General features: G+C 41.6%; 1 protein-coding gene across 1 annotated transcript in view; it reads left to right on the top strand.

The window, feature by feature from the left end:
- Nucleotides 1-9,629: 9,629 nt before the first annotated feature.
- The window catches only part of LOC139423639 (NACHT, LRR and PYD domains-containing protein 3-like), a 38,212-nt gene continuing 36,163 nt past the window's right edge, over nt 9,630-11,678 (top strand). The window contains exon 1 of the mRNA XM_071175231.1: nt 9,630-9,699. The gene's annotated coding sequence lies outside the window, so the exon portion shown is untranslated. The remainder of the gene's footprint in view (nt 9,700-11,678) is intronic.

The raw sequence follows: 11,678 nt of genomic DNA, 5'->3' as shown, positions 1-11,678 counted from the left end.
ATTGGTTACATACACATGGTTAGCAGATGTTATTGGTCACATACACATGGTTAGCAGATGTTATTGGTCATATACACATGGTTAGCAGATGTTATTGGTCACATACACATGGTTAGCAGATGTTATTGGTCACATACACATGGTTAGCAGATGTTATTGGTCACATACACATGGTTAGCAGATGTTATTGGTCACATACACATGGTTAGCAGATGTTATTGGTTACATACACATGGTTAGCAGATGTTATTGGTTACATACACATGGTTAGCAGATGTTATTGGTCACATACACATGGTTAGCAGATGTTATTGATTACATACACATGGTTAGCAGATGTTATTGGTCACATACACATGGTTAGCAGATGTTATTGGTCACATACACATGGTTAGCAGATGTTATTGGTCACATACACATGGTTAGCAGATGTAATTGGTCACATACACATGGTTAGCAGATGTTATTGGTCACATACACATGGTTAGCAGATGTTATTGGTCACATACACATGGTTAGCAGATGTTATTGGTCACATACACATGGTTAGCAGATGTTATTGGTCACATACACATGGTTAGCAGATGTTATTGGTCACATACACATGGTTAGCAGATGTAATTGGTCACATACACATGGTTAGCAGATGTTATTGGTCACATACACATGATTAGCAGATGTTATTGGTCACATACACATGGTTAGCAGATGTTATTGGTCACATACACATGGTTAGCAGATGTTATTGGTCACATACACATGGTTAGCAGATGTTATTGCGAATGTAGCGAAATGCTTGTGCTTCTAGTTCCGAATGCAGCAATATCTAATAAGTAATCTATCAATTCCACAACAACTACCTAATAAACACAAATCTAAGTAAAGGAATGGAATAAGAATACATATAAATATATGGATGAGCATGACAGAGCTGCATAGGCAAGGTGCAATAGATGGTATAAAATACAATATATACATATGGGATGAGTAATGCAAGATATGTAAACATTATTAAAGTGACTAGTGATCAATTTATTAAAGTGGCCAATGATTTCAAGTCTGTATGTAGGCAGCAACCTCTCTGTGTTAGTGATGGCTGTTTAATAACAGTCTGATGGCCTTGAGAAAGAAGCTATATTTCAGTCTCTTGGTCCCCGCTTTGATGCACCAGTACTTCTGTACCTTCTGGATGGTAGCGTGGTGAACAGGCCTTGATGATCTTTTTGGCCTTCCTGTGGTATCAGGTGCTGTAGGTGTCCTGGCGGGCAGGTAGTTTGCCACCGGTGATGTTGTGCAGACCGCACCACCCTCTGGAGAGCCCTGCGGTTGTGGACGGTGCAGTCGCCATACCAGGCGGTGATACAGCCCGACAGGATGCTCTCAATTGTGCATCTATAATAGTTTGAGGGTTTAGGTTGAAAAGCCACATTGTCTGTGTGGGTGGACCATTTCAGTTTGTCCCATGACGTGCAGGTCGAGGAGCTTAAAACTTTCCACCTTCTCCATTGCAGTCCCATCGATGTGCATAGGGGGGTGCTCCCTCTGCTGTTTCCTGAAGTCCACGATAATCTCTGTTTTGTTGACGTTGAGTGAGCGGTTGTTTTCCTGACACCACACTCCGAGTGCCCTCACCTCCCCCCTGTAGGCTGTCTCGACGTTGTTGGTAATCAAGCCTATTACTGTTGTGTCATCTGCAAACTTGATGATTGAGTTGGCGGCGTGCATGGCCACGCAGTCATGGGTGAACCGGAAGTACAGGAGAGGGCTGAGCACGCACCCTTGTGGTGCCTCAGTGTTGAGGATCAGCGAAGTTGAGATGTTGTTTGCTACCTTCACCACCTGGGGGGCGGCCCGTCGGGAAGTCCAGGACTCAATTACACAGGGGTTGAGACCCAGGGCCTCAAGCTTAATGATGAGCTTGGAGGGTAATATGGTGTTGAATGCTGAGCTGTAGTCAATGAACAGCATTCTTACATAGGTGTTGTCCAGATGGGATAGGTCAGTGTGACGGCAGTGTGCCCAGCGATGAATAGTCCTTGTCACGGGTACATCCTGTTTTGAGTTTCTGCCTATAGGAAGGGAGGAGCAAAACGGAGCCGTGGTCAGATTGCCGAAAGGAGGGCAGGGGAGGGCCTTGTATGCATTGCGGAAGTTGGAGTAGCAGTGATCCAGAGTATTGCCAGCGCGAGTGCTACAATCAATATGCTGATAGAATTTAGGTAGCCTTGTTCTCAAATTTGCTTTGTTAAAATCATCAGCTACAATAAATGCAGCCTCAGGATATGTTTTCCAGTTTGCATAGAGTCCAGTGAAGTTCCTTGAGGGCCGTCATGGTATCAGCTTGAGGGGGGATATACACAACTGTGACAATAACCAACGAGAATTCATTTGGGATATAATAAGGTCGGCATTTGATTGTGAGGAATTCTAGGTCAGGTGAACAAACGGACTTGAGTCCCTGTATGTTACAATTACATAATGAGTCGGTATTCATGATACTTACACGCCCACCCTTCTTCTTCCCAGAGAGATGTTTATTTCTGTCGGTGCAATGCCAGAGAATCCCGGTGGCTGTACCGACTCCAACAGCATATCCCGAGAGAGCCATGTTTCTGTGAAACAGTATGTTACATTCCCTGATGTCTCTCTGGAAAGCAACCCCTGCCCTAATTTCGGCTACCTTGTTATCTAGAGACTGGACATTAGCGAGTAATATACTCGGAAGCGGTGGGTGGTGTGCGCGCCTCCAAAGTCAGTGGTATGCGCGCCTCCAAAGTCAGTGGTATGCGCGCCTCCAAAGTCTGCCCAGAAGGTCTTCCTCTTCTGCGGCGACGTTGCTTTGGGTCAGCTTCTGGAATCAGTTCAATTGCCTTTGGTGGTTCGGACAAAGGGTTCGCTTCGGGAAAGTTGTATTCCTGGTCGTAGCCCCTGGTAAGTTGATGTCACTCTGATATCCAATAGTTCTTACCGGCTGTATGTAATAACACTTAAGATTTTCTGGGCTAACAATATTAGAAATAATACATAAAAAAAACTAAATTATGCAAAGTTTCCTAAGGACACTCTCTGTCTTGGCTGTGTGCACCATCCCTACGGTGAAGCATGGTGGAGGCAGGATCATGCTCTGGGGATGTTTTTAAGCGGCAGTGGCTGGAAGACTAATCAGGATCGAGGGAAAGATGAACAGAGCAAAGTACAGAGAGATCCTTGATGAAAACTTGATCCAGAGTGCTCAGGTCCTCAGACTGGGGCAAAGGTTCACCTTCCAACAACAACGACCCCAAGCACACAGCCAAGACAATGCAGGAGTAGCTTCAGGACAAGTCTCTGAATGTCCTCGAGTGGCCCAGTCAGAGCCCGGATTTGAACCCGATTGAACATCTCTAAAAATAACTGTTCAGTGACGCTCCCCATCCAAGAATGTGAGAAACTCCCCAAATACAGATGTGCTATGCTTGTAGAGTCATACCCAAGAAGACTGGAGGCTGTAATCGCTGCCAAAGGTGCATCAACAAAGTACTGAGTAAAGGGTCGGAATACTTGTGTAAATGTGATATTTCAGTTTTAAAAAATTATAAATTTGCACAAATGTCTAAACCTTGATGAGGGATTTTTTATTTAAATATGTTTTTGAATAAGGCTGTAACATAACAAAATATAGAAAAAGGGAAGGGGTCTGAATACTTTCTGAATGCACTGTATATCTCAGTTTTGTTTTCACTTTCTAATGATATTCATGGTCTGTCATCTTAAATATTTTCTTAATCAGCATGTGTAATCAAGGTATTTTCTATCCACAGTTACACCACCAGCTGGCAATGCAGCAGGTAAACATCATTTCCTGTCTTCCCCCAAGATATTTAATTGTGGTAGAGGAGAGAGTTAGCTAATAGCAGATATTTTCAGCAAACACAATACTGTAGCTGTTTAAAATCCTAAAGATAAGCGCTAGAAAACATTAGTTACTTAATGGTGAATAAGTGCTGCAATTATGAGTTAATTGTTCGGGTGCACCTCGACTCCTGTGGTTAAGAGCTGTCCACTTCTTCTTTCCTTATTCAATTACAGATTTTAAAGGTAGACTCAGCAAGATGACATCAAGAAACACAACAGGGAACTTGTTGTTTACCTACATCAACATACAAGGATCATTCTGATCCTTCAGGACTGTTTATTTTAGTTATTACGATGTCATGTTAAAGTTCTCATTGTTTTATTTTTCTGTATCCAGGGACGAAACCAAATGTTTCTTATCTGCTGCTGGGCACTCTGGCAGAGCTGGTTTCAGAAGAGCTGAAGTTATTTCAGTGGCACCTGATTCATGGTGTGGAGGGCTTTACTTCAATCCCACGGGGCCAGCTGGAGAACGCTAACAGACTGGTCACAGTGGATAGGATGGTGCAGCAATACCACGAGGACGGTGCTGTGACGATCACACTGGAGATCCTGAGGAAGATGGACCAGAACAAAATGGCTGATGAGTTAGAGAACAACAATGTCTGAACTGTATACAGTATGTCTACAACTGTATATGCATTCGCACATCAAGTCTTCTCTTGAGATGGGCTCGGGGATGGAACAACGGTTGAACATCTGTGGTTGTTTGTGGGGGAAGGGTGGATAGTGTGTGTGACTGTGGGTGTGGTTGTTTGTGGGGGAAGGGTGGATAGTGTGTGTGACTGTGGGTGTGTGTATGTATCCTACATCTGTGGTTGTTTGTGGGGGAAGGGTGGATAGTGTGTGTGACTGTGGGTGTGTGTATGTATCCCACATATGTTGATATGAGGTAATGGTGTTAGGGACAATATAGGATGAATCACAATAATTATTTGCCAAAATAATAATTGCTTGCTAAAAATGTGATTTTTGTAATGCCAGTCCTGGTTATAGGTAACAATCCTTTGTATGAACTGCCTAGATTATTGCTCATAACTATTTGTTAATTGTGGAAATAACGCATTTGCAAATCATGTCTTCTCTTAAGTTGGGCTCTGGGATGGAGCAACTGTTGAACATCTTTGTGAGAGAAGGATGGTGTATGTATCCCACATCTGTTGCTATGGTGTCAGGGACAATATAGGAGGAATCACAAAAATTGTTTCCAAAATAATAATTGCTTACCAAAAATAAAAAAAAATGCGTAATGCCTGTCCTGGTTATATGAACTACCTACATTATTACACATGTTATTTGTAAATTGTGGAAATAAATTAAGATATGAAAGATTTTATATATATATATATACAATACTATCGAGGTGAGTGTTGGAAAATGCTTTTGTCAGTTAATCAGTTTCTGTTCTGTGGGTGGAACTGTGTGCTCTATATAAAGGATGGGACCCAATCTCTCCAAGGCCCTAAGATACAGGTTGAGCAGGGGTGGTCTGACAGTATCTGGGACCACAATCCAACTACGGATGGGGGGAGGTTTTAGCAGGTGGTAAAGTGGAGAACAATTGTAGGTTTACTTAGTAGCAGTGCAAATACCATGGTACAGCTACAGTTGAAGTCGGAGGTTAACATACAATCAGGTTGGAGTCATTAAGACTTGTTTTTCAACCATTCCACAAATTTCTTGTTAACAAACTATTATTTTGGCAAGTCAGTTAGGACATCTACTTTGTACATGACAAGTAATGTTTCCAACAATAAGTTTACAGACAGATTATTTCACTTATAATTCACTGTATCACAATTCCAGTGGGTCAGAAGTTTACATACATTAAGTTGACTGTGCCTTTAAACAGCTTGGACAATTCCAGAAAATGACATCATGGCTTTAGAAGTTTCTGATAGGCTAATTGACATCATTTGAGTAAATTGGAGGTGTACCTGTGGATGTATTTCAAGGCCTACCTTCAAACTCAGTCCCTCTTTGCTTGACATCATGGGAATATCAAAGGAAATCTGTAGACCTCCACAAGTCTGGTTCATCCTTGGGAACAATTTCTAAATGCCTGAAGGTACCATGTTCATCTGTACAAACAATAGTACGCAAGTATAAACACCATGGGACCACACAGCCGTCATACCACTCATGAAGGAGACGCATTCTGTCTCCTAGAGATGAACGTACTTTGGTGGGAAAAGTGCAAATCAATACCGGAACAACAGCAAAGGACCTTGTGAAGATGCTGGAGGAAACGGGTACAAAAGTATCTGTATCCACACTAAAACGAGTCCTATATCGACATAACCTGAAAGGCCGCTCAGCAAGGAAGAAGCCACTGCTCCAAAACCCAAATAAAAAAGCCAGACTATGGTTTGCAACACGGGGACAAAGATCGTACTTTTTGGAGAAATGTCCTCTGGTCTGATGAAACAAAAATAGAACTGTTTGGTCATAATGACCATCGTTTTGTTTGGAGGGAAAAGGGGGAGGCTTGCAAGCAGAAGAGCACCATCCCAACCGAGAAGCACGAGGGGTGGCAGCATCATGTTGTTGTGGTGCTTTGCTGCAGGAGGGACTGGTGCACTTCACAAAATAGATGGCATCATGAAAATTACGTGGATATATTGAAGCAACATCTCAAGACATCAGTCAGGAAGTTAAAGCTTGGTCGGAAATAGGTCTTCCAAATGGACAATGACCCCAAGCTTACTTATAAAGTTGTGGCAAAATGGCTAAAGGACAACAAAGTCAAGGTATTGGAGTGGCCATCACAAAGCCCTGACCTCAATCCCATAGAAAATTTGTGGGCAGAACAGCTGAAGACATTTCAGTCTAACCTGACTAGTGTCCAGCTGCTTGCCTTTCCTCCCATCCCAGAGAGTCAGCTGGAGACCGTTGACAGACAGAACACAGTGGATCAGATGGTGAAGAGATACGGCCCTCTGGCTGTTTTTATTATTACAGTAGATCACAGGAGTGAGGTGAAAAAGGTGTCTCTCGTAGCAGAAAAAAACCTGCTACATTGTCTATTTGTTCATAGTATTATGTACACTCAGTGTATACATTATTTAGTGTTTATAGCATTCGAAAATGTAGAAAATAGTGTTTAAAGCATTTAAAATGTAGAATAGTGTTAAATAATGTTTATAGCATTTGAAAAAGCATTTGAAAAAAACTACTTAGCATTTGAAATTTCTCCATCCCCATACGATAACAGAGACACACCTCAGGATTCTCTGATTATGGCCTCACCGAGGACAATGACAAACCCATCGATGGACTTGTGTTGTTATTCTTCAAACCACCACATGAACCTGGATGGGACTCCACACTGTATGACTTGTTGCTGCCCAGGAACGTTGTGAGGGACCAGATACACATGCAGATTAGATTACATTTCAATAGTAAACATGTTAACGTCATTGTCACGTTCTGACCCTAGTTCTTGTGTTATTTCTTTGTTTTAGTTGGTCAGGATGTGAGTTGGGTGTGTATTCTATGTTTTGTGTTTCTAGGTTGGGTTTCTTGTTTGGCCTGATATGGTTCTCAATCAGAGGCAGGTGCTAGTCATTGTCTCTGATTGGGAACCATATTTAGGTAGCCTGTTTTGTCATTGTGGATTGTGGGTGATTGTCTATGTGTAGTGTTTGTGTCAGCATGATTATGCATTAGCGTCAGCATGATTATGCATTAGCGTCAGCATGATTATGCATTAGCGTCACGGTTGTCACGTTGTTGTTTTGTAGTGTTCAGTTTGTTCCATTAAAATGACGAACACTTACCTCGCTGCGTATGGGTCCTCCGATCCTTCTCGCTTCTCCTCGTCAGATGAGGACGAAGACAGCCGTGACAGTCACGTTAACTTCTTTAGTAATGTTTATCAAATGGTAATTCTGCTTGTCTGCAGTGATTGATTCCTATTAAAGACAACTCGGACTGCCAAAAATCTGCTTTGTAGCTCAATTTACATTTAAAGGCAAAGTTCCTGCGTAAGTGGAGACTGTATTCACATTAAACGCTGCATATGTCGGGTCAATCAGAAATGACCTTTAAATGTCAAACACGCTATAATGCACATCTTCCGTGGTCCGGATTGAATCTAGCCCTAAGTCACACTTTGCCTCATAATGAATAACGTACTTTAGGTGGAGAAGGAGTGGAAGGATCAGGAGGCAATGTTGAAGGTAACACCTGACTCTCAGCCCAAATCAGATGTACAGCCTCTCTGGACACACAGTACACCTAATACAGCCCAAGGAAAAACACTGAAAGACTGTCATATAGGATGCGGTACTGTCTTGCTTGTAATTAATGTGTTTTTGCTTTAACCTAACCCACTGGGCACAGATGTCAGTTCAACGTCCAGTTTTGATTTACATTTTGGTTGAGTTGTCAACTAACGTGAATTCAACGTGAAATCAACAAAAAATGTCACCATGTCGTTGGATTTTATTTTAAAAGTTGGGTGAAAAAAATATGAAATATTATGTTGATGACTTTTTGCTAATCCAATCAGCTTTCCATTTTTTTTTCTTCATGATTTGGTTGGGTCTAATTGTGTTGCTGTCCTGTGGCTCTTTGGGGTCTGTTTTTTTGTGTGGACCAGTTTGCTTAGGGGACTCTTCTCTGGGTTCATCTCTCTGTAGGGGATGGCTTTGTTATGGAAGGTTTGGGAATAGCTTCCTTGTAGGTGGTTGTAGATTTTAACGGCTATTTTCATACCCGGATATTGGCCTAATTCTGCTCTGCATGCATTATTTGGTGTTTTACGTTGTACACAGAGGATGTTTTTGCAGAATTCTGCATGCAGAGTCTCAATTTGGTGTTTGTCCCATTTTGTGAATTTATGGTTGGTGAGTTGACCCCAGTCCTTTTTTGTGAGCTCTCATGCAACAGTGTCTAGATGGAATTTGCATTTGTGGTCCTGGCAACTGTACCTTTTTGGATCACAACTATTTTAGTCTTACTGAGATTTACTCTTAGGGCCCAGGTCTGACAGAATCTCTGCAGAACATCTAGGTGCTGCTGTAGGCCCTGCTTGGTTGGGGACAGAAGCACCAGATCATCAGCAAACAGTAGACATTTGACTTCAGATTCTAGTAGGATGAGGCCGGGTGCTGCAGACTGTTCTAGTGCCCTCGCCAATTAGTTGATGTTTATGTTGAAGAGGGCGGGGTTCAAACTGCATCCGTGTCTCACCCAACAATCCTCATCCTCCTTTCACAGCCCAATGGCGCCTCCTAGTCATCTTCCCTGTATCTTCCCTGTAACGGTTCACGCCGTATTTTCCTGCTAAACCACTTGGGGGCGCTAGACACCAAAATAAATATCATACATCCTATCTAGTGCCTCGGGTCTATTCACCAAACACGGGATTACCTGGATTCGTCAAATAAGAAACTGATGTTTTTGTTGCAATATGTTTTCTTTTGGAAAACGTTTTGTTACGGTTTGCACAGGTGATCAAGTGCTCCCGAGTAGCGCAGGCACTGCATCTCAGTGCTTGAGGCTTCACTACAGACCCCCATTGTTCGAATCCAGGCTGTATCACAACTAGCCGTGATTGGAAGTCCCATAGACGGCGCACAATTGGCCCAGCGTGGTCCGGGTTTGGCCGGTGTTGGCCGTCATTGTAAATACGAATTTGTTCTTAACTGACTTGCCTAGTTAAATAAAGGTTAAATAAAAAATTAAAAAATGTTTTTGTTTGTTGAGGAGGCGGAACCGGATATGTAAATGAATTAAAAAACGAAAGTAATTTTGGAGGACGGGATGATCGAACTGTTTCTGTTGAGCGAGAGATACAAGGTAAGGCGACCATTGTTATGTGAATTCATAAAGTAGATGATAATGTTTTTGGGACAAAGCGTTACTGTATAATGCTTTCCTTAAGAATGCTAATTTGATGCGCAGAATTCATTCCCTGTCTGTCTCCAACGAGAGAGCGCCTCTTTTTTATAGACCTATCCGTGGCTTCTCAAAACTGGTTATAAAATACAACAAACTACAAACAAACATTTCCTTTTCGAATCTACAGTTGTTTCTAACGCTTTTCACGAGGACAAATGTGTTGTGTGAAAGTGAGGAGCCATGAAATGTGAAAAGCCTAGCAACTCAACTTCCTCAAAACCGAGATGCATTTATTAGTGCTCACGGTAACAAAACGTTTTGCAACGGAAACCATTTGCCACTTTTTTTGTACACAGTTTTGAGTGAACTGTTAATGCTACGTTGCAAAACGGGCTGGTATGGTGCAAACCCACTAAGGATTTCCTTTTTAATGTTTTAGTTTTTTGTTGTCCTTTCCGGACCGGCTGCCAGTATGATACATACAGTACAGTAGAGCAGAGTACAGTTCGTATGGTCATGAAAATCCTAGAAAATGATAAACTCCTGAAAGTTTTGGAAAAGTAATGGAAATGAATACAATCATTTATTTAATGTAATTTATTTAGGCACAGTTGTAAAATATTTTAGCAATCAAATAAAAATCAGCATATCAGCCAGGATCGGAATTGCACTGTGTTTGCGCGCATCAACTGTGTAGTGCGAGACGAGTGGGCCGTTGCAGCGGGTAGGCCTGGCCTATAAAATATGATAGAGGAAAGATTAACTAGGTAGTCAATTCAAAAACAGATATTGTACACTCTAGTTAATCATTGTCAGCATGTATTCTTGTTTTCGTCATGTCCCCAAAAACTTTCCACCGACACTCCCGAATAACGCCACACAAAGTTGTTTAACTTTTTTGAACGATTCATATGATTAATTTCAACGATTATTTTTGACGAAACGAACGATTTACTTCGCCATCGTATTAGTTGGGATTCGGTTCAATCGCATTGAATTGAATCATTTGAATCAACATTATTTGTGAATCGTGAACATTAATTTTAGGAAAAAAGATTAGATGTAGCCTTTCTTTTGGATTATGTGGATTCAAAACGTATTTTGCTAATCACCCTGCAAAGTAAACACTTCTAAGGTAGCTAAGATAAATATGACTAAACAAGAAAAGGTACATTTCCAGAAAATATGTGGGCTTACTTCAGCTAAATAAAAATATTTGTAGCCTACCATAGCCATTTGATCTTTGATATATGTAAATAATTAATTATTTAAAAAGGCATAAAACGTGTTTGGTTATAATGTTCATGTTTTAAGGCTGGTCAACCATCCTCCAGGAGAGCTAATGGTGTGCAGGCTTTTATTCCAGTCCCCTTCTAACAAACCCTCATTTAAAAATGAGCTGCTCAACCAGACGTTGACACATTGGCTCTGATGTGTCAAAAGCCTTCACCCAGTAGCTCTCCAGACTGAGGGTTGACAACATGTGTTTTATTCAGTTGCCGAACAGTACTGTACTTTGTCAGTGGTTAAGTGTCTTGCACAACGACAGGAGATGGTAAGGCTGGATCAGAGAGCAGCCTCCCACTGTCGATACCACATTTATGCTAAAACATTTATACGTACATATAAACACAGCCAATTGTTGGTCATGCGAATTTGGTTTAAAGTCATGGAGAAGTCATGAAATTCCATCATTCAAAATGTGTATGAACCCTGCAGTAAAGAAAAGTATAGTATAGTTCAGGACAGTAGAGTATAGTTCAGGACAGTATAGTATAGTTCAGGACAGTAGAGTACAGTATAGTGTGCTGTGTTGCACTCTACTGTAGTCTACTCTACTCAACTCTAATGTACTACACTAAACTCTACTGTACGATACTGTACTCGATGGAAGTCACCCTCAATTTCGTCAGCAACGTGACAACGGAGGGCCCTCC

Source organism: Oncorhynchus clarkii, chromosome 13 (genome assembly GCF_045791955.1).
Source record: "Oncorhynchus clarkii lewisi isolate Uvic-CL-2024 chromosome 13, UVic_Ocla_1.0, whole genome shotgun sequence".
Classification (NCBI taxonomy): Eukaryota; Metazoa; Chordata; class Actinopteri; order Salmoniformes; family Salmonidae; genus Oncorhynchus; species Oncorhynchus clarkii.
Note: the sequence above shows the minus strand (reverse complement) of the source record. Positions and strands in the feature narration are given on the sequence as shown.